The 22,403-nt window shown below is 51.1% G+C and overlaps 1 protein-coding gene across 1 annotated transcript in view; it reads left to right on the forward strand.

Moving 5' to 3' along the window:
- Sh3bp4 (SH3 domain binding protein 4) overlaps window positions 1-22,403 on the forward strand; it is an 80,732-nt gene that overhangs the window by 14,536 nt on the left and 43,793 nt on the right. Inside the window, exon 2 of the mRNA XM_029538745.1 lies at window positions 17,669-17,747. The gene's annotated coding sequence lies outside the window, so the exon portion shown is untranslated. The remainder of the gene's footprint in view (window positions 1-17,668; window positions 17,748-22,403) is intronic.

Consider the following 22,403-nt stretch of genomic DNA (forward strand, 5'->3'; position numbering starts at 1 on the left):
CCTTCTGTGTGTTTAATCTTGATCTGTGACTGACTTTGGAGTATGACTGGTCTTTCTACCTCAGTGTACAAACTCTGTCTTCATGGAAGCTTGGAGATCATGTGTTAACATGAATGCTGATGGTCTCCTGGGGCCTTGAAGACCTGCTACAATCTTTTGTGAGTCACAGTGGCCAGCGAGTTAGTTGTTTGTCTTTGAGCCCCCGCCTCCAGTTCTTTCTACTTTTGCTTCCTGGATTCACCCAGCAGAGACACTCGATACCCTTCACCCAAGACACGCCATCACAGTCCTGACCCTTTTCCAAGAGCCAGACTATGGATCTGATGGTGCCTCCTCCTGGCCTGCAGGTGACCAAGGATCTTGTAGTGTCACAGAGTGAGCCCAGACTTCTTGGATAGCATGCAGAGGCTTTGCAGCATCTCACCTCTACCCTGCCTTCCCCGAAGCCTCTGTATTGACACAGCTTTTCATGGGAGGTGGGAGGGGAACAAGCTTCTTCCCACCGTTGCTGCCCGGAGCCACTTGCAGATTAGGACTTCATAGAGCTTAACTCACCAAGTAGCTGGGGGTGTCCTTGAACTCCTGAGTCTTCTGCATCAACCTCCCAAATGCTGGAATTTCAGGCCCGAACTATTGTTTAGGGCTAACGCGCATGGTGTGGCAGCAGATGGCACGTAAAACAGGTCAGGTTCAGACCCGAGATCGGGGTGCATAAGGCTCTCCATGATGTGAGCCCTGTGGGAATGCTGCCTTTGTTTGAGTGATCTAAACTCACTATAGACAATTTAGAATGCTCTGTGCATTCTGGGTAGTAACAGTTTCAACTTACCCTTCCTCTTCAAGCTTAGAATAGCCACAGAACTGCCATCACAGAGGCAGAATTTTGACCTAAGCCACACCACATTTCTGGGGAAGATGGATGCTTCCTGCCTTTGGTTGGACAGCCAGGCTTATCATCATGCCTTCTAGTTACCCTGCCCTCCTCTCTCAGCCTGGGGTCTAGGGACCACACTGCAGACAGGAACTGCATCCCCGAGTGCTTCCCCAGATCAACTGGGGCTTCAGATTTCAGCAGCTTCTCACCAGCCTGGGGGACACAGCTATAGGATGAAGAATATTCAAGGTCCCATCCCTAGTTGTGTGGGACCCTTGTGGAAACACAGGGAACTGTGAGGGATTTTTAGCTTCTGTCTTAGGGATGGATTGGTGCAACCCCACAGAGATTTGGTGAGTTGGGGGTGGGGGTGGGGATTCTATTTCTTGCTGTGTTTTATGGTGTCACTGGGCTGTTGCTCGGAGCCCAGGCTAGTGGCAAGTTTCAGAACATGCGAAAAGCGTGAGGCCTGTCCTTCCTCAGATTGTTCCCTGGCTAGTACTGAAGAGAGGGAGGAACCTAAGCTGGCCTGCATCTCCCTGAGGTTATGTTTCACTACCACGAGCCCTGCCGTTTCATGACATAGGCCGATTTGTAATGGGGATGGCGATTTGTAACGGGGCTCAAAAGAAAGCACCCCAATGAGAAGTGCTGTGGAGTGTGCCTGGCATGAGCCATGGTCCTGCCCTTCGGAGCCAGCTGTGGCCAGTCTTACAAACAGCTGCCTTTTTCAGGGGGTTCAGGAACTGGCAAGAGAAGGTGGTGTGAGCTGTGAGCCTGCAGAGACAGTGGTGTGTGAGGGGATGGAGTATTTTCGAGGGTGAGTGTGTGCACACAGAGCTCTTTGGAAGGCAGGTGTTATTGAGGGTTGGATTGTTATCACAAAATGGAATTGCTTTCTTTCTTTAAACCCTCAGTGGCAGCTGCCAGGCGGCTTGCGGGTCTCCGGACTCTGCCTCTCTCCTGCTCTCATCCTTCTGCAAGGCCCAGAGCCTTTCAGCCCCCACTGAAGTGCACAGCACGGGGACGTGAGCCCCTGAGCATGGTGTCCTTTCCCTCCCACACTTGGAACGCATTGTCTCCAGGCTTTCATTGATTGCCTGGGGACTCTAAATCTAGAGTCTGACCAGCAAGGCATCAGTAACCGAGACACTAAGCAATTTGCCCAAGCTTCAAGAGTCAGCACAGATAGTTTGTCCTGGAGCCACGAGAGCTGAGAGACCCTGCTACTTGAGTCTTCCTAGCTCCTGTGCCTGAGTGTGTGCCTGTTCTACCTTCTCGCTTTCCCGTCGTCGTCGTCGTCGTCGTCTTCAGCACAGTCTGACCTCGGAACCCTGAGCCACCTTCTCACAGCAAAGGGGCCTAAATCAGAGTCCAGGGCCTGATATGGTTAGTGGTTGGCTGTGTCTTCTAATGGTTAGTGTACCAGTTTACCCCTGCAGAGGATACCTGCAGACTTAAAGCACCACTGTCAGGTGAGCACATCTGTCGCTAGGAATGACTATCTCAGGCTGGGTACAGATCAAGTCATGGCTAGTTTTGTCAATGGTACACTGTCTAGAATCACCAGGGAAGAGAGTCTTGATAGGTCTGGAAGAAAGGCTCCTTTGGATCTGGGTTGCTTGTGGACATGTCTGTGGGTGATGTCATGGTTGCCTTAATTGATATGAGAAGACAGCCTGGTTTGGGCCCTAGATTGTAAAAGAGTGGAGAAAGCTAGGTGAATACTAAGCACGCATATATTTATTCCTCTCTGCTCTTGATTGGGGATGTGGTGGGACTTGCTGTTTCACGTTCCTGCTGCTTTGACTTCACTGCTATGATGGAGCTTCTAAGCAACGTGCGCGTTATTATTATTGTTGCTGTTGTTGTTACTGTTATTATATTTATATCCAGTATTATCCAGTATTACTCACTTGACTAGGTTGGCATAAAGATTCCGGGGAAGGCAGATGGTATTCGAGCCTCCCTTGTAGTTGGCCCATGATAAGCACCAATATCACCTTAAGACATTTTTTCCTGCCACTCTCACTGAGGTTTCAGTGAGCTTACCGACCACTCTTTTACTACTGAGTAGAACTTAAAGAGCATCCAGATGTCAGGGCAGGTGTGTGGGAACGAAAGGCCTCACACATTATTTACTGCCTGCAGTTAAGCCGGGACTTCCAGCCTCTGGATTGGTGCTTCCTGTTGCGTAATGCACGTGGGAGCTGGGTCTTGGGCCTCTCTGGCAGTGGCACCGAAGCATCTGTGAGGGGAAAGGGATAGGAGCCAGAGAGGGGACAGGGGCCTGCCTGAAAGACGCTGGCCAGGTGCCCACAGTCCACCAAGCAGTGCTCAACCCTGCTCACAGTCTGGTGTGATGACAGCAGGTGTTCCCGCGTGATGATCCTGCCAGTGCTACATAGCCCCACGGGACTATCCCAAGACAACTCCCAGCAGCAAAGCAGCTTTTAAAGCACCTGGCTGGTTCTCAGAACTGTCAGCATCACCTAACAGAAATGCATGGGGAAATTACACAGTCAAGACAGCGAGAGGATGTGCGATGAGCGGATGAAAGGACCAGAGGGAGGCAGCAAGCGGGGAGGTCCAGCATCTCCGTTCTCTGCAGAGCGGTGCTCAGCCAGCTGGGCCTCCCTCTTCTTCCCATCAGCAGCCTCTTTGTTCAGTCCTGACCTGGACATTTAGAGGTGAGCTAAATGTCCCAGCTCGCTGTGGTGGAGCCTCTAAGCAGCGCAGGGATTATCTCTGCAGAGTGAACCTGAGAGAGGGAGGAGGGAGCTGAAGACAATGGGCCATTAATAAACTGCTCAGAAATTCAGAGCCCAGGGCACCTGGCCTTGGAGTGAATTGGCAGGTGTACTGGGAACCTTGTCAAGGTCCTGGCTGATCTGCCAATGACTTAGGGGAGGGAGGATGGAAAGTGGGATGGGATTAGCTCTTCCTGCAAAGTTGACTGGCTAAACTTTGCCCAGGTACTGAGACCCATCAAGGCACCTGTTCAATTAGATGGGCTTAGTCAGTGTACAGAGTGATCCCGGGTCTTGGGAGTAGGCATTTATGTGTGTCCCCCCAGCCCCCATGTGTCTCTGTGTGTGGGGGGGGGGAGGAGGGAGAGAGGAGAGGACCTTGTACTTAAGTTTCCAGTTTGGGGAAGAAGGTTTCCTTCCAGGGCCCAGCTCAAACATGCTGGATCCCCCCCAGCCCATCATTTCTCAGAGCTTGCTTGCCTGCCCAGAACCGACCTAGTGATGATGAAAGATTACAACCTGTAGCCCAGCCAGGTCTGGGATGGGGGACAGCTGCAGGCACTGACTTTGGATTGTGCAGTTTTGGATACCTCTCAAGTGTTCCCTAACCACCGTAACCTTCTGAGGTGGTGACATAGCTGAAGAATTGAGGGTGAGCAGACCTGTGACTTGAGGGAGACTCTGTAGGGAGCTGTGGTACTGGGTTCCGATCCTGGAACGTCTGTGGTCTGTTGAGACTTCTCCGTCTGAAGCTTCTCGGGGAACAGGCGGCAGATAGCCTATAGCTTCCACATTGACGATGCTATCTTCGCTGGATGAGGACTAGTCAGGGTGGCTAGCCACCTCTCTTGGGCCTCTGAGATTTTACGGTTGCCGGTGAGTGGGTGGACACCCTGAAGCCCTTCCTGTGACTTTCTTGGTATACACTGGGTGCTGGCCTGGCTAGATGAGAGAGTCACAGAATAGAACACCACACAAAGGAGTGCTGACTGCTGTTCTGTCCTTGTGGTCCTCAGAGGCACCATAACCAAAACACAGCCAGACTTGTCAAGCCCAGGCCCACCTTCTTTCCCAAGCACTGTTCTCCCGGGACCACACTGTTGTCCTGGCTGCACCCTCACTTCATGTTCACCCCACCCCCCACCCCCTCAGGCTTCCTCCAGAGTCCCGATGTCACATTCTCTGTTTTCTTCCTCATGCCAACACACGGCTCTCTGAGCTTACTGAAGTGTACCTTTGAGGTCTTATGTGTTAGACACAGCCCCCCACACCCACGTCACTTACGTGGTATGTGCTCTAGGAAGAACCTGGAGGTTTGTGGAGCACTTAAAAATAACAAAAACAAAAACAAAAATGAAGGCCTGAGTATTGTGGTGGAGACTTGAAGTAGTTTCACTCCCTGGGCTGCCATACACTGTGGTTACAGACATGTAGTGTCCCAGCTAACCCGTAGCAGTTCCTCCTCTGATTCTTCTGTTTGTACACACCCATCTTCAATGCACACACAAATGTTTAACTCCCAAGACCTGAGCTCGCTCTGTATGCTGACTTAGCAGGTGCTTTGATGTGCCTCCCTTTGTGAAGAACCACAAGGACCACAACACCTGTGCGTTGGTTCAGCTAGTATCTGAGGTGCGAGGGGCAAACACAAATGCCCCTCTGGGCCCCTCACCAGACCCTGGGTCCTTTCACAGAGGCTCAAGTCAGCCGCTTCCTACGACGGTTCCCTGGTGAACCCTCCTGGCCTCCTTCCTCGTTGCAGACTGGTTGGCGTCTCTCCTCGAGCCTGTTTTGGGAGTGTTGGATTGAGCACTCTTACACACAGCATGCAGTTTTGTGTGACTCCCAGCTTCCAGCAGTCAACTGGTGTTTTCAGTTGCCAGAGACGCACAGACACCCCAGCAGGAAGATGCTGCAGGGTCCTGGAGTGGAGGAGCCCTGACCCAATGAAAGAAGCGAGTCTTACAGCTATGGCGCCTGTAGTTAAGAGAAGTGGGGCCATCCCTAGTCCACTCGCCCCACCTGGGAGGAGCAGCCTCACCTCAGAGAAGAATCCAAGACCGCTGTTGAAGTTTCACAAGGAGGGCAAAGAGGATTTCCGGGCAGTGGTCTGGGCCTGAACTGGCCTGGTTCTCTTTCTGAGCAAGATAAACAGGAATGAAGGATGCCCAGCAGGAACAAGCTGAGTTTTCGGAGGCTCCCAGCATCTGTGGTCACTGCCATGCAAGGGACCAAGGAAGGTGATCCCTAAACATATAGACAGAATGCAGGACATCAGCGTGGTCATTGAAGAGTCACAACAGAGAGCTCTCGTCCAGACTTACACAGCCATTGCTAGGACAGACGGACTTCAGCCCGTCCGCCCTGTTCCCCGGTTTCAGATGTAGTGTTTTTCTAAAATATTTTAAATTATTTTTTATGCCTATGAGTATTTTTTTTGCCTGCATGTATGTGCACCATGTGTGTGCCTGTTGTTGATGGAGGCCAAAGGAGGGCATCAGGTTCCCTGCAGTGAGAACTACAGATGGTTGTGAGCTGTCATGTAGTTGCTGGGAATCGAACCCTGGTCCTCTGAAACAGCACCAAGAGCTGAAGCATCGATCTAAGCCCAGTCAGTTCTTTTATCTGGTGGATCCTAAGTACCTGCGGAGAGCTATTCCTGTCCCTGTTGTGTGCTTGCCCTCTGCCTGCTTGTTTGCATTTGTACCACACAGAGTTCCCTCCGATGGTCTCTCCTGTCTCTGGCTGCCTCTCACAAGATTCATTCATCGGAATGATAATGTTTCAGACTGGATCTCTGCTGGTCTATAGAACTTGCCTAGCATGGGCAAGTTAAAAGCAGGAGGAGCAGAAGTTCAAGGCCATCCTAAGCTATATAGGGAGACTGAGGCCAGCCTGGGCTAGATGAATCTGTGCCAAGTCAAAACAAAACACAACAAAAGGTGAGTGTCCCTTCTGTGGTGTGGTGAGTGAGCTTGCTTAACTCGTTAGCCTTATTCACAAACTCCCCAGAGGTGGGATAAGGGTGGTCTCGCACCAGCACAGCAAGGAAGCCACAAACCACCATTAGCTCCAATCAGGTTGAACCTTGATGCGACCCTGACCTTGTTTGAAAGGCTTAGACCCCAGAAGACGACGGTGTCTTCACTCAGCTTCCTGATCCACTGAAGTGGAGAACTGTTCAGCCTCTGTTGTCTGTGGACATTTGATGTGCAGTGCTGTGTTCCTTTTGACCCACCAGGTTGTCCTTGGGTTCACCTGTGCGATGCATAACTGAATTTCCTCCACCTTCGCTGTGGGGAATTTTGTAGCATGCCTGTCTGTGGGCTTGTCCCTGCTTCTCCTGTAGGATGGTAGAATGTTACAGGGAAGGGCTTTGTCCTCCCCAGCATGCAAACTGCCAGTGGAAATCGGATCCTCTGCACCCCCCCCCCCCCGAGCTATTCCTCTGCATCAAGCTCCACACTGACCTTGTGATATTGGAGCTGGTCTGCCGGGGGTGATGTGTATCTGATAGACTTCCCGTGCAGGTACAGCTGCCTCCCCTCCCCCAAACTCATGTTATTACTCTCCTTTGTTCCAACCAGAAGATTCTTTACATGGTTTCGGTTCACCTTTCTTATTGGATCCTACAAAGTCTTCGAACTTACTAGAACTAGGCAAACGCTGGTTCTTTCCGAGTTCTTTCACTGCAGGGATGGGGTGGGGGGAGCACTCCACCATGGAAGGCTTTAAAACAGAATGAGACTCCTTGGAATCCTTCTGTCCCAGGGGATGCTTGGCAGGATTGTTTTCCAGGTTTTCCCCTGGCCATGACCTGAGTGCTCAGGCCCTGGACACTGCTCTGGCTGGAGTAGAGTGACGTTTGTGGTACATCCTCCTTCAAGAAGGCCTGCCTGAGAGCTGAGAGTGGCTTTTTCTCTGGGCTCCCTGGAGGTAGCTGCAAAGGAATGTGGGCCCCCGGCTGAGTGTTCCAAACACACACACACACACACACACACACACACACACACACACACATTCCTGGAGCAAAGTTAAAATTAGAAAAAAAAGTTGCCACATTTCCTGCCATTCAGGCAGTCGCTGGTGTTTGTTTGCACAAAGGTTCTTCGGTAACAATCTGGAGTGGGTTTGGGAGGACTGAGAGGTGAAGTCATGATTTTCAGGAGGGAGGTGAGCGGTTTCCATGGCGACCTTTGTTGTGGGCGTCACCCAGCTTTTGAGTCCTTGCAGAATGATACTGGGATGGAAAAATGCTGTCAAACAACTCCTTTTGATACTTCACAAGAAAAATTTAATTTTACCCGTATTTTTCTAGAAGGCAGGCGCAAAGGGAAGCAAGCCCAGCAGTTTACCGCTCTTTAAATGACCTTTAGCCTCCACGGTCTACCTACCCTGGGGGAGGGGGAATCATCCCTAACATATGTGTCAACCAGTCCTCTAGGTTCAACAACTTGTCCGCACCTAGGGTATGAGACCCTAAGTCTGTGTCCATACAGGAGCACTGTGAACACCCAATAGTGTTGCAAAAGTGCCTGCTAGACTCCAGGGGCTTCCTTGTGCACGAGATCAGGACAAAGGTCTTGTCTCACAGAACACTTATCCTGGAGGTACAGGGACAAGGGGGAGGTGCGTGTGTGCAAGAAGGAGAGGCAAGTGAAGCTGGGAGGGGGGTGGGCAGTAAAGTACGCAGTGTTTGCTAGAGTGTGCGTCCCGAAAGCTACTCAGGCCCTGGTGTTTGTGACAGGGCCTTTGCAGATGGGAGGAGCCTGGGGTGTCAGGATTTCTTGGTGTTTCTATTGATAAAGAACTGATAAAGAAGAGATCCAAGAGTCTCCTGCCAGTATCAGTTTGGGTGCTGAGAGCCCTTGGAGAGACAGAAAACCAGAGAGTCTAAGATAGGGCAAGGCTTGTTCTTTTCATGATTCACTGCAGGGTGGCTAGATGAATTCCTTTTAGGGGTGACACTACCACACGATTACCTTCTGCTAGGCCCCACCTCTTAGAGAATTCACCTTTTCTTAGCATCTCCAGTCTGGGAGACTTAAGGTTTCAGCATTCAGACCATGTCCAGGCTGTACCATGCATGGTTCCTACTTCTGCCCTACATGCAAACACCCGTGTCTTTGTCAGAGGTGGTGGAGGGAGGTTCAACCACAGGAACTGATGACAGACACAGACTAAACGAGTGTGCTTTGGGTACCGGAGGCAGGGAGATTGGTGAATGCTAGAAGCTAAAAAGGGCAGAGAAAGGGTTTGTAGCTCTAGCCCTCCCTGCTCACCCTGTCTCCTTGGCTATCTCCTTGGCTTTACCCCTAAGATCGGGTTCAGATTTCTAGCCCCCTAAAACTACATGGGATAAACCTGTGCAATAGCAATAGGAGAGACAGGGGTCTGGGAATTCGTAGGCATGACCACTACACAGAGCCTTCCTTCCTTCCAGGGTGTGCTTCCCTGCAGGTTAGCCTAGGATCATGGCACCTGCACTAGTACCCAGATCTAGCTGACAGCCCCAATCCCATCACCTCTGGTGATCTTTAACCTAGGAGTGATCCATGGTGATTGTATGTATTATTGACGAAAAACCATCTGTTGGAGTACAGGTGACGCCTGCTCTCTCACCTCCGATTTAGCAGGGGTGTAAATGTGTCATATTAATGGAACAAAATATTTGCATGGCTTTTTAAATTGGTGTGTGTGTGTGTGTGTGTGTGTGTGTGTGTGTGTGCCAACAATACAAAGTCACCCTCTAACATTGGCTAGAACCAGCCAGGAGTGCTGCTTTGTGTGTGTGTGTGTATATATCAGTCTTGTGTTTGTGTCTTGGCAAAAAGCCAACCCAGTGACCTAGAGCCAGCTGTACATTTCCCATCTGTTCCAAACTGTGACCCCCCACCCCCACCCCACCCCCAAAGGCAGAACCTGGTATTTTACATGGTGACTCCTCTCAGGAACAGGGTTTGGGGCACCAGGAGGATGAGATGAGAGAGGAAACTGCAAGAGGTGAACTGCTGAAGGAGTGGCCTTGTGGACACCGAGGCTGCACGGAGCTGGCACCTTCTGGAGGAGCTGTGAGACCAGGCCTGGGGATTGTTTCTGGAGGGAGGGAGCATGGATCCTAGGGTTTCTTTGGGGTATTTACTGAGGCCTGGTGTGCTGCCTTGGGGAGCACCCTCCATAGGGAGAGAGCACCCACCAGCTGCACTTAACCTGGTTGCCCCTAAAAGGAGTCTGTGTGTTACTACGCTGTGATATCCATTATGGTGTGGTGCCTCTTGCTGTATGGACTGCTATAGGCTTTCTTCCTGACCCGGGAGGGTTGTAAGGGAGGGAAATGTATTGTTCAGGGTTCTCTAGAGAAATGGAACAGATAGAATGAGTATATATGGGATTTATTAGAGTGACTTACAGGTTATAGTCCAGCAATGGCTGTTTCCCAATGGAAAGTCCAAGAAGCCAGTAATTTTTTTTTTTTTTTAATTGCACAAGGCTGGATGTCTCTCAGCACATCTTAAAGTACACACTGGAATCCCAAAGACGAAGGCTCTGATGCCAGTGAAGGAGTGAAATTCTGTCCAGAGTGAAGGCGAGCACAGAGCGAGCTTTCTTCTTCCCAGTCCTCTGTATAGGACTAGATGTCTAGTCACTAGAAAGTGTGTCCCAGATTTAAGGTTGATCTTCCCACTTCAAATAGTTCAATCCAGAAAAATCCCTCACAGGTGTGCCAGCTGCTTGGATTGTAGTTAACTGCAGATGTCAAATTGACAACCAAGAACAACCCTCAAAGGGAATATTCCTTCTCCATCCAGTGGGCTTGGGGACAGGTGACTCCAAGCCATTGCTGTGACAACACTTAGAAGAACAGGTAGAGGTAAAGTTTGCAGCAGCTCAGAGGAGCCTGTCCTCCCTGCTGGCTCACAGTCCTTGTCATTCCAGGATGGGGTTGCCCGGTTTTTGTTTTTGTTTTTTGTTTTTTGTTTTGTCTCATGCTAACGCATGCAGGCAACTTTCGTCTTTCAGATTCAACCTGTCCCCCTACCCCCTGGTTCCTGGCACACTTGCTAATCTTGCCAAATTGCTGCTTCACAGAGGCAAGGAGGAAAGGGAGCTGATGAGGACCCTGAGGTGACACAGCGATGGCCCTCTGTAACTTCACATCCCTGGGAGCCAAATGAGCCCTAGCTGTGTGGGGCGGGAACCTCTTTATAGTGGGCCAACCTTTCATGCCTAATTAATAGGGCTTGTGAAGAAGAAAAACGGGAATAAAGAGATGTGTAGAAGCGGGTGTGGTGGCGCACGCCTTTAATCCCAGCACTCAGGAGGCAGAGGCAGGCAGATTTCTGAGTTCGAGGCCAGCCTGGTGAGATCCAGGATAGCCAGAGCTACACACACAGAGAGAGAGAGAGAGAGAGAGAGAGAGAGAGAGAGAGAGAGAGAGAGAGAGAGAGAGAAAATAGTCATAGGATAGCGAGACTAAGGCAGCGCCCACTTGCCCAGCTACACAGCCTCTCCAGCCTCTCTGGACAGGTGAGTCCTGGATCACTGGAAACACTGTTTCTGTTTGCTTCAGCTTTACCAGAGCCGGCAGGCTGTGGACTCCAGGGGAACAGAGCTAGCTGATAAGTTGGGTGGGTCCCTCAGCCCTGTATCACAGATCCAAAGGCCTCCCAAAATGTTTTACAGTCCAACAAAGTGACAGCCAAAGTGGGTATTTTTCAAATGTGTGTTATTTTCAATTTGAAAAAAAAATGTGTGCTTAAAACTAAGACATCGTCTGGGGTGGTGGCACCCACCTCTCCAATCCCAACACTCTAGAGGCCGAGACAGGAAGATTTCAAATTTGAGATAAAAAAACAAAAACAAAAACAAAAAACCAAGGTAATTTTTACAGACTGGTGAGAGTTTAGTCTGTAACATGGTAACAGGATAGGCCTGAGAACCCCTCAGTCCTCAGCACCCACATATAAACAGTGAGTGTGGTGTGTGGTATGCGCATCCCAGTCCTTGGGAGGTGGCAGTTCTCTGGGGCTCCCTGGCTGGGCAGCCTGGCCTCATTGGTGACCTCAGGTCCCAGTGTGAAACCCTATCTCAGAAAACAAGGGCCCTCCTGTGGTTAACACCCAAGGTTGATCTTGGCCTCCATGTGCATGTATGTGCACATACACACAATGCATAAGTAACAAATGAATGAAAGGTATTTATCGCGGTGGAGGAGTTCCTTTGTGTTCTGGGTAATGCTCTGGTCATCTCCGAGGGATTTAGACACCGAAGCTTCATTTGGGAGAAAAGTTTAAAAAGTACAGACGGGTCTTATAACTTCATGGTCTTATAACTCCCAGGGGTTTTTCTTTCTGATTCCACCTCTGGGGGTGTGGTGGATTTGAAAGGGACGGCCTGCGATAACCCATCCGATTGGTCAACTGCAAGTCTTTAGAAAATATGCATCCCCACCCCCTTCCCACTTTACTCAGATGTCTGGCAGGGGCTTTCTCAACTGTGACTGTCACCCCAGCCCTCAGCTCATCTTCCCCCACCCCTACCCCACTGCAGAGCTAAGGAGGGAAGGAAGGCTCTTGGTCCACAATGAGTCAGGCATGGAAAGAATTTGGGTCTCATTGAAAGGCCTCTGGCTGCATTTCTTTCTCTTTTGCCCCTTACACTGTTGTCAAGGTGAGAGGTTGCCACGGGGAGATTTGACCTGTAGGAAGGAGGTCTGAAGAGGCCAGTGACAGCCCCAGTCCTGGTGGTCCTTGGTGCTGCTGGAAGGGAGGACAGCTGGCTGAGAGGACTTGTGGAGGCTGGAGCCAGTGCTCTGTAAAACCCAGCAAGTTCAGGGTCCATAAGTGCTGTTGTCTTATCACCCAGCCCGGCATCCAGGAGGGAGGATTTCACTATTTCAGGGCAGGGCTGGGGTTTGAGTCGCCACTCACGCTCACGGATAACCCGAGGTTTCACGAACTCACCTTTGGCAGAACTTTGCAGCCCTTTCCATGTTCCGTGGAGGCCCAGCCACAGCTGCCTTCATCTGCCTTAGGCAGGATATTTAACTTTATCCAGCGTTTAGACCTGGGAGGTTTTGTCACCTGTAAAGGAAGGAGAAGGAAGGAAGTACAGCATAGGACCGAATTTTGTCGCTGCTTACAGACATCCGCTCCCTGCGGCCTGCTTTGTGAAGGATTCTTCTCTTTGTATTTCATCCTCTAATTATAGAGGCCGCAGATGTTGGCGTTGTACTGCATTGGTTCACAGACCCAGCTCTGCATTCTCCGTCCTCTGCAAGCCATAGAAGCCTTCCCTGGGGGGTCATTCAGTGTGCTTGGGGGTGGGGGTGGGGCTTGAGGAGGACGGTAACTGGAGCAGAGAGGACAGATGGAAAAACACAGTTCAGGTTCACTATGCCAATGATTCTCAAAGTGTCGGCTGGGGTCCTCTAAGTCCTATACATTCTCAGGCTTCAGCATCAGGAACCTGGGCAAGGTGAGGGTAAAGGTTGGTTGGTCTGTGGCAAACAGTTCTCCGATACGTGCCAGTGTTGGGGAACCCCAGCCTTACTCAGATGTAAGAAGTGGCTTGCTTCTTAAGTAGCTTTTAGACGGTAGTCACAGACATGGCTGGTGGAAGTCTTCAGCTAGAGGGGAGGGCAGAGAGATTGGGGAGTATCCTTGAGATCCTTGACTAGATAGCATGTAGACCAACCTGGGCTACCTGAGACCTCGTCTCAAGAAACCGAAGGTAAATAAAAACTCTTCTGCTAGTAGAGGCCAAAGTATGAGGTGGGTCAGACTGAGGGCTCTGGGGGACTGACTGAGATGGGGGAAGGCAGCTAAAACCTGGACAAATAGCTTTTCAAGAAATGATGAAAGCCAAGTACTGGTAGTCCACACCCACTTGTAGCACAGGCAGGTCCTTCCCCAAGAGCGGTGCTAGGGGATCAAGTTCACATCTCAAGCCTGTGCCGCATGCACTTTTCCAAAAGAGCTACCACTGACTCCCATGAGCAGTTTCACACAAGTCGGACTACCATACGGTGGGAAGCTGGGAGTTAAATGCACAGCCAGGCCCTGGAATTCTGGACTTTCAGGGCACTCCTGGACCTCGCAGGGGCTGGTGGAGCTGACCTGCCCTTGGAGGCTTTGGGAGGCAACATGTCACCAAAGGGATCAAGGCTGCACCCCTCCTTAGTGAAGGACTGTGGGGTGGTTTTTTTTCTTCCTCCCTTCCACGTTGGAACCAGCTAAAGATACTAACTTTGAAGTTGTGTGGGGTTGGCCTTTGCTTTCCTCTCCCGTGTCCACGTCCTCACCTTTTCTCTTCCCGTGCACCTCACCGTGCTGGCTGCTCTTGGCACCACTCCTGGCCCCCAGCCCGCACCTGTGGGTGGGGGCCCACTTGCCTCTGGCTTGAGCCGCCTGGCCCTGTGCCTGTTGCGTAAGTAGCCTGGCATGGAACAGGGGCTTGTAAACATCTCTGGAAAGCCAGGAAACAGGTCTTTCAGCTTTGTGGGCCAGAAGGTCTCTGAAACTGCCCCCGTGGTTATAGCACAGAAGCCTCGGAGCTGACATGTTGGTTTATCCAGTGAGACATCAGTGTAAGGAGACTTCAATGTGAATGTCATGGAATGCCCACCTCATGAGATACTTTTGATTCATTCCACCCCATCCCCCAACTGTTACACACCCGCTTTTTGTGGGCCTTACAGGGGTAGATGACCATGTTGGGTTCAGCCCCTAGGCCATGGTTTGCCTCTGACTTAGAGTCAGGATTCACCTATTTCTGTCTTGTGTATTTCTTCTGGAACCTTACCACCTGCCCATGGGAGGACTGGGGATGCAGGTAGGAGACTTAGATTCATAGATGTCTGCTGGAGCCTCATCCTGGGGTGCTGAGACAGAGCATAGAACTTCAGCTATTGGCTGGATTAGAGAGCCAGGCAAGACCCTTTGTGAAGACTTGTAGCAAGTGAGGTGGGTGTGAGAATATTAGCTGTCTCAAGTCTGTCTCCTTCAGCAGCATTCAGAATGACAGGACCTTGAGACCCTCTTTTCATGTTTTGCAGATGAGAATACTGGGTGTGGTGGATTATTTATTTGATAGACAGTTTTAACGGAGAACCACAAGGCACTGGGTAGCCCAAGCAACAGAAATTACTTTTCCCAGAGTCCAGCATATGCGTGGAGGCAGAGTAGGCTCCTCAGGGGCCCGCTGTAAGGAGTGGGGCTTGGGTCAGCCTATGGCAGCTGGAGGCCACTGGCCATTGGCCATTGCCAGCATCACATTCATTTGTTGCTATGAATGCAGGGCCTCTCCATATTTTCCATTTCAGCAAATCGCCTAGTCATAATGCGTTAAGGCCATGATCTCATTTTACCTCCTGAGAGATTCTCTCTGCAGATGGAGTCACATTCCAAGATACTGCGGGCCTGTGAGGAGGTCGTCTAAGAATGTGGAAACGGACTTGCTAGCTATTCTGGAGTCGGGTATGGACAGTTGTGTCTCTCTGTAGTTTGTTGCCTGAATTTGGTGGGATGGCAGCCACGAACCTTTGCTGGGCCTTTTAGCACTCAGCTAGGGTCAAGCTCTGAAATTTCATGTCCTCCAGGACCATGAGAGATGACCAGAGTGACATGAACACCTTCTTTTCGGCAGTGGGAGAAGATCTTGGCACTTTGAGACTTCTGAAAACACATCAATATTGTCCTTTTGGTGTTGGGGTTTGGAGGGGGTTACCCAGATTCACTCCAGTGTTGGCATTGGCGTTTTTTGAAGCAAATATCAAGATGTAGGAACCGCCGGACTTTAGGGTGACTCGGTCTGCCCCACATTCATTCATATCTTTGATGTTGTGACAGCTGATGGGCCCTGGCTCCCTGGTCATACCCCTTCTTCCATTGCGCAGAGACCTTGGGTTTCCAGAGAATTAGAACAAGAGGAATAGACATGAACAGTGCCCACTGTTCCTGTGTGCTGGGCATCCCAGCACAGTAACCCACTGCATGGCAATGGGTGTTGGGTGGGGGTTGGGGGAATAAAGAGAGTGTGTGTGGGGGGAAACCCACGTCCCACCAGAGTTCAGTGCTCTGGGTGGGCAGACTCGGAAGGACTGCTGCATGCTTTCCCCGTGGCTCCAGGTAGGTGTCTGGCAGTGGGAAGCCACTGGACCCCAGCTCGGCAGATGGTGGACAAGGGGCAGTCCAAGCACCAGGTTCTCAGCCTTGGGCATCCCATACATCACTGGACACGGGGGAAGAGCTGAAAACAGAATAGGACCCTGGGAGCACCTCAGGTGGCTGGGTCAGCCCTGGGGCCAAAGGGAGGAGAAGGCAGGGGAGAGGGTGCTAGGTGGTTCCCACTCGGGTGAGAGTCTTTGGTCCGGTCTGTGGCTGGAGCGCAGAAAGGCCTTCCCGTGGGAGGTTAGACGCGGCTCTTTAGGAGAAAGCCTATCCTATCGTTCAAGCACTGCTGGCCTTGATGAACAGAGACAGTCTATGGTTTTAGAGCTTTGTTGTAGAAAGGCAGGGGGAAAGAGAGAAGGTAGAAGGAGAGAGAGAGGTCGGCTATGGCCATGTGGAGGGGGAGGAGGGGAGAGAGAAAAAAAGGGCTAGAGAGGAGAGTAAGAAAGGTGAAAGCTTAAAGAGAGCAAGGAGGGGCCAAGCAGCTCCTTCTATAGTGGGCTGGACTATCAGGTAATTGTGGGGAGGAGCATACCTGGCTAGAATGCCAGGAGCATGGGACTTTGTGTGACTGATGGTCACACACCTCTCCTGCAGGGGCTGTGGGGGTGGTAACTTCGACAGGAGCCAGGGGCCCAGGAGACCTTCGCTCCTATGTAGGTGGAATCACCACCCATTGGGTCTCCCGGGGTTCAAGACCTATGCTCGACTGGAGACCAGGCTGTCTGTGTGCAGCCCACTGTCCTACACCCCCCCCCCCAGCCACCTCTCCTTCCCATTCCCCAGTACTGGAATGGCAGGTGGTTAGTGGGACCCCTCTGTGTCAGCCTGGTTTTCTGTGCTCAGGGTCCCTATCCCCTTTTGACATGAGCTTTCTGACTGGGAAGTCCTCTAAGTGCTCTGACAGGGCTTACCCAGTACTTTGGAGTCTTTTGACTTAAGAAAGCTGGCCCTTCTCCAACAAGTCAACCAGCTAGACAGACCATAGTGCCCGGAGTGGTCCTTACCCTTGGTGTCCTTTGGGGTTGAGGTCTGTCTTGCTTATGGACATTTCTCCTTACATTGTCCTAGCCTTTCTGGTGACATATGTCAAGGTGAGTGATGTTTTGCTGGTGCCCACGATGTCAAACTCTGCCTTTGTGTTTACAAGGCCCGTTTGTTTCCTCAAGTGGCGTTTGCTGGGGTGTTTTGGTAGGACAACTTTCTTTGCTTTCCACCTTTCGGTACATCTGGGATTTGTATTTCCATCGAACCAGAGGTGAAGCCCTGTGGGGGTGTGTGTGACGTAGATGCAGGGACGGGGACACAGATGCTGGTTTGTGAAGGTATGGGGCACGGATATGGGTCTGCGTGTGTGACAGCTGTTGCGTGTAGAGTGGCATTTGAGGTAGGAAGGTGTTCAGAATGGACTCTTCTCCTACGCTGCCCAGGGCAGTGTTCCTTCCTATAAATGTGCTCAGCGGTACAACCACCCCAGTTCTCAAAAGTTGAGGTGCGGTAGATGACTCCGGGAACTCAAGCCTTTAGCCCCACCATATCTTACATGGTGCATGGAGATCAACTCTGTCCTTGCTGGTGATCATTCTGTGGCTGTCTCACTGTGTCACTGAGATACCTGAGGTGTGTCAGGAGCGGACCACACTGCTCCATTGGGCTGGAATCTGCCTGGGTTTGGCTGCTGCTCTGATAGTAACCAGTGGCTGGAGCAGAGGTAGCCCAGAGATGGTTGCTGTGTCCTTCCAGCAGCACAGGCCTGGGAGGCCTGCAGTGAAGCGTCTACTGCCTAACTGTCTACCCCTACCCCCACCTCTGCAAAGACTTACAACAGAGCCCACGCTCAGAATCTTCTCACGCTTGCCCTTTCTGTCTCCTAGGGCATCCCTCTCCTCTTGGATGGAAGGTCGGGTCTTGGAGTTCTTCCTCTGACATTAGGAGGCCAACATCCCCCAGCAGGTAAGCAGGCCCTAGATAAGGTTGATCCCTTTAACCTCCACCCAGTAGGGCAGCATCTGGTGCCTGAGATGCACAGACCAGTGAATGCATGTCAGGGTTAGAGAGGAGGAAGGCTTCCAGCACACAAAGATTCACAGAAGCAAGGGGAAATAACTTTCAGAAGTTTCCAGTGACGTGTCCTTTCACAGGTACCACCAGCACCTCCCTTATGACCCGCCCTCTCTCTTCATCTTCTCCAGTTCAGTGTGCCCGACTGGCAAAGGTCAGTTGCCTGAGGCTGGCACCTGTGTGTTTCCGGGATGGCCACGTTCCTGTTTACTTTCTGAGAATTCCCATTCATGTCCTATGGACAAACCAGCCTGGCAGCTTGCTGTCTCTGGTGACAGCATGGGGCAGGGCCAGTGGCCTGTCCTTTGCACAAAGGAGCTGTTATTCTAACATGACTTTCTCAAGTCCAGTGATGAACAGTTGGCTCCATTGGTCCTGAAGTTATAGAACACACACACACACACACACACACACACACACACACACACACACCCATTCCAGGAGTTTCGGGAGGAAGGGCTGGCCCAGAGGATTAGTGGGTACATGGTGTTGTGTTCCTGGATTTGTTTCTGACCTTTCCCATCTGACTGCCGGTAGGACTAACTGTCACTGTCCCCAGTAAAGTCGGTGGGGGAGGAATTTCCACATGATATGGCGGCACCTTGTGTCTTTCTGGCTACCACTGAGTGCAAGACTCCTGCTCTGGAGGCTGCAAAGGTAGTGTGAGGACCAGCTGCTGGGTCGTGTCATCTTCCATTCTGGAACACGTATGCCCTTAAATAAAGCCCACTGCTGGCTACAAGAGTTGTTCAGGCATTTTCTTTCAGTCCATGGTGTTCTCTGTGAAGCCAAGAAAGCTGCTTGGCATTTGTCTTCATGTCTCTGCCGATCTTTTTTGTCTCATCTGTGTTCGAGTCCACATGTGCACTGGGGTAGGGAGAGTGCCTGGGTGTCCTGGGATACCGCAAAGTATGCAGGAGCTATCAGCCCTGGGGTCAGTGTTCTGCCTCCTGAGGTCTGAGGGTTTAATGCCCAGGAAGTGGCCAGCAGCAGGCCTTTTCCTTATAAGTGCAGTTCCTTGCCCTGTGGATGGTGATGTGTTTGGGTCGTGGAAACAAGCTGAGAGCCATCCACATTCCACAAATTCTTTTGGCCTGGCATTGGGGCGGGGGAGGGGAGAAGGGCTCTGAATTTACTATCAGTGGCTGTAGCTTAATTCTCTCTGGACGAACACCTTGGTTTCCAGAGAGTTGTGCGGCAGGAAATGGGGCAGGGGGCTGCTTCTGCTCCCCCCCTTCAGCCTTACTGGTCTTGGTTATCGGGGTAGAGGCTGGTTGAGCAGGAGACTAAAGGGTGCGACTGCTCTTTGGCCCCAGCACTTTCCTGGGTGGTATTTGTGTGGTTTGCTTTTTCTGGCACTCTGCCAGATGCATGGGGGCAGCGAGGTGTTAGAGGAGAGGAAATAGGAGGTGTCCTGGGGTGGCTCTGTCATCTCAGGCGAGCCAGTGGGCCTTGGTGTCTCCTACCCAGGAACCCAGTGTGCTGAGGCAGGCTCAGGGTGCTCACCCGGAGATGATACATCTTTGGGTGCGTTCAGGGACTATGAGTCAGTCATCATAGCACTCAGAAAGCCCAGCACTTGGTGGCTGTGATACATTGTGGCCAGTTCCTGTGTTTTTTTGTCCCAGGAAAACAAGTGTCCCATGTTCTCGGTGTTTATATTCATAGGCTCAGAGGTCATTGTGATGGAGAGCTTCCCAGCTTTCCAATGCCCAGAGTTCTGCCATTTCTGTTGTTTACCTAGAATACCTGCTATATAAGACGCAAAAGCTTAGCCTGCTTCTGACCCCAGTTTGTTCCAGTTGAAAATATTTTTGCCCTATGGCCATGCATGTTGCTGCTCAAAGTGATGGGGGCAGTGTTCAAGTCATCTTTGAGGCCAGTGTGACTAGCCCATGTACCTGTGATAGAGTCTAGGTGTCTTGCCTGATAGGTTCCTTTTCTCTGCCAGTTAAAGAACTGAAAGGCGGGAAAAGTCTTAAGTGTCGCAGGTAGCATTGTAGAAATTGTAGCAATGCTGCAAACAGGAGCAGAGAGAGTTGGCAGTTGAAGGTTTTATGGGGCTAAAAACATAGGCATGCAGCAGGCACACAGAGAAAAGGCCCTCTGTCTGCAAAGGGACATCAGTCTCTTTGGGACTGTTTGTTTTGTTTTGTTTTTTAAGTGTCTGAAGTTTTCTCTCCCCTAATTTAGAGTTAGTTTGAAGATAGGTATGAAGGTTGGTGGGTCCACAACTGTTACTGTGACCTGTCCTGATCTAGCCTTGAACCTGCTGAGGTGGACCATCAGCAGGGAACCTGCCCGTGAGAGACAAAGGCCTCCAGGACATTTGTTTTAGGCTACCCGGCTTTTGTCTCAAGTCTGGGGGCAGGGGGCGAGGAACCGCTCCTCTTGAAATTCGACACCTTTATTACCTAGCCAGGCGCTCCGCCTCCCTCCAGCCTGTCTAACTCTCACCTGAGTTAGTTCAGAGCTCAGTCCAGGAGGGAGCCTGAGGTCATGGAGAGCCTGAGCTCTCTGTCTGTCCAGTGTGTCCTGTCGGTGTATCCTGTCCTCTCCCACCACGTCATCCCCCTCTACGGTCCACACCAGTGTGTGGCTCGAGCCCCTTCAGCTTTGTTGGTCACTCGCTCCTTTTGAATTTTCTTAGGCTCCGGGCTCTCTGTGTGCCCTGCCCATTTTACAGATGAGAAGATAGGCCTCTGAGAGGGCCTCATTCTGGCTTAGCTCAGGGGGTTAGTGTGAAATAGAAAAGCCCAGGCCTGGAATTCCACCAGGCTTGTGTGCCTCCAGGATACCTTGACTCACTTCTTAGCCTGTACCTGGGAGGCCACAGGAGTCACTGGGCATGTGCCACATCCCTGATCCCTTCACGGATCTGTGCGGAGAGCCACAGGGTAGAAATTAACAGGTGGAGTTAATATTGGGATGGTAAGTGTCTTTAAATGTCAAATATACAATTAAAAAATTAAATGGAGCTGGGTATGGTGGCACACACCTTTAATCCCAGCACTTGGGAGGCAGAGACAGGCGAATTTCTGAGTTTGAGGCCAGCCTGGTCTACAGAGTGAGTTCCAGGACAGCCAGGGCTATACAGAGAAACCCTGTCTCGAAAAACCAAAAAAAAGAAAAAAAAAAAGAAATTAAATGGTCTAAAAGGAGGGTCCTATCAATGTATGGCGACTTGCCTTGTCAACTTTTTCTTGGGGCTAGCTGAACCCATTCTAAGCAGCTGCCTCCTGCCTGGACACCTTGGAGAGTCACTAACAAATTTTGAGCCTGTTATGTACCATGTATCTTGAATGCCCCTTACAGGCCCATGTGTTGAAGGTTTGACTGTCAGCCTGGGGTACCACTGAGGGGTGACAGGACCCTTAGGAGGTGTGGCTTTATGGGACGAAGTCATGGGCTCGCTCTCGAGCTGTGGATTAGGATCAGGAGATAGGGCAGGAGATAGTGGCTCTTAGAGTGGTACTAACTAGTGCCCACAGCCCGACCAGGAAACCCTCAGCCGGCTCAGACCATCTCCAACTGACATTCAAGTGCCAAGTCTCTCCCTTGGGTGCCTGTGGGCCTCTCTGGGGGTCAGGTGTGACCTCACAGTTTCTGGCAGGTGATCAAGGAGGCCCGTGGCCGGCAGTAGCAACGAGAGGTTGTTCGTGTTGTCTTCCAAAACCGCTGCCTTGAGACAGCCACAAAATCTGTGCCTCTTCAGTCAGTAAAGGACTTCAGCTGAAGGTGGGCAAGATTGGTGGGGGTGGGGTGGGGTGGGAGGCTGGGTGGGGGGCAGAGAAAGGAGCCTAAGCCTACTCACTGTCTATAAGAGGCCACCCACGTGACAGCCTTTTCAAGCAGGTGTGCCCTGGGGACAGGGAAGACATTCTAATCATTCTTGAGGCTCTGGCAGCGGCGGGCTGTAGAGGAAGAAAAATTCCAGTGTTGTTTATATTAAGGGCCTTAGAATGTTTTGATGAAATATACTTGGACTCCGGAGACCCTTCCAGTCCATTGAGAGACACTCTCATTCCCAGGCCCTGTGCCCAGCGCTCCCTGTCTGCTCAATTTAGAGCAGACGGAGCAGACTGGCATTTAGGGTATGCACAGCTCACCTGGGAGCCACAGGGTGGATGGTGAGACCCAGGACCCCTTCAGTCTATGCAGTCTGAACCTCCGTGCCGCATTGACTATAACCTACATCCTCCAGTGTACTCCACTGCAGCCCTGTGTGACTCCCAATACTTGACACAGGGCGAATGCTTGTCTGTTTTTTTAAATGGCATTCTTGAGGGTGTAACTATGAAGAAAAACTGTACATGTCTCGTACAGGCAATTTTTTAAAGACTTGTTTCACTTTTACATATGTTTGGATATGTACAAGCCTGAGTATTACAGAAGAGGCTGTTGGGGCCCCCATGGAGCTGAAGCTACAAGAGATTATGAGCTGCCTGGCCTGTGTGTTGGGAACTGAGCTTGGGTCTTACGGGTTCCTAGGTGCTGTCTAGCCCCTGACATAATTTTAAATGACATTTTCTTTTTTTTTTTTTTTTT

This window comes from Mus pahari, chromosome 5 (assembly GCF_900095145.1).
Source record: "Mus pahari chromosome 5, PAHARI_EIJ_v1.1, whole genome shotgun sequence".
Classification (NCBI taxonomy): domain Eukaryota; kingdom Metazoa; phylum Chordata; class Mammalia; order Rodentia; family Muridae; genus Mus; species Mus pahari.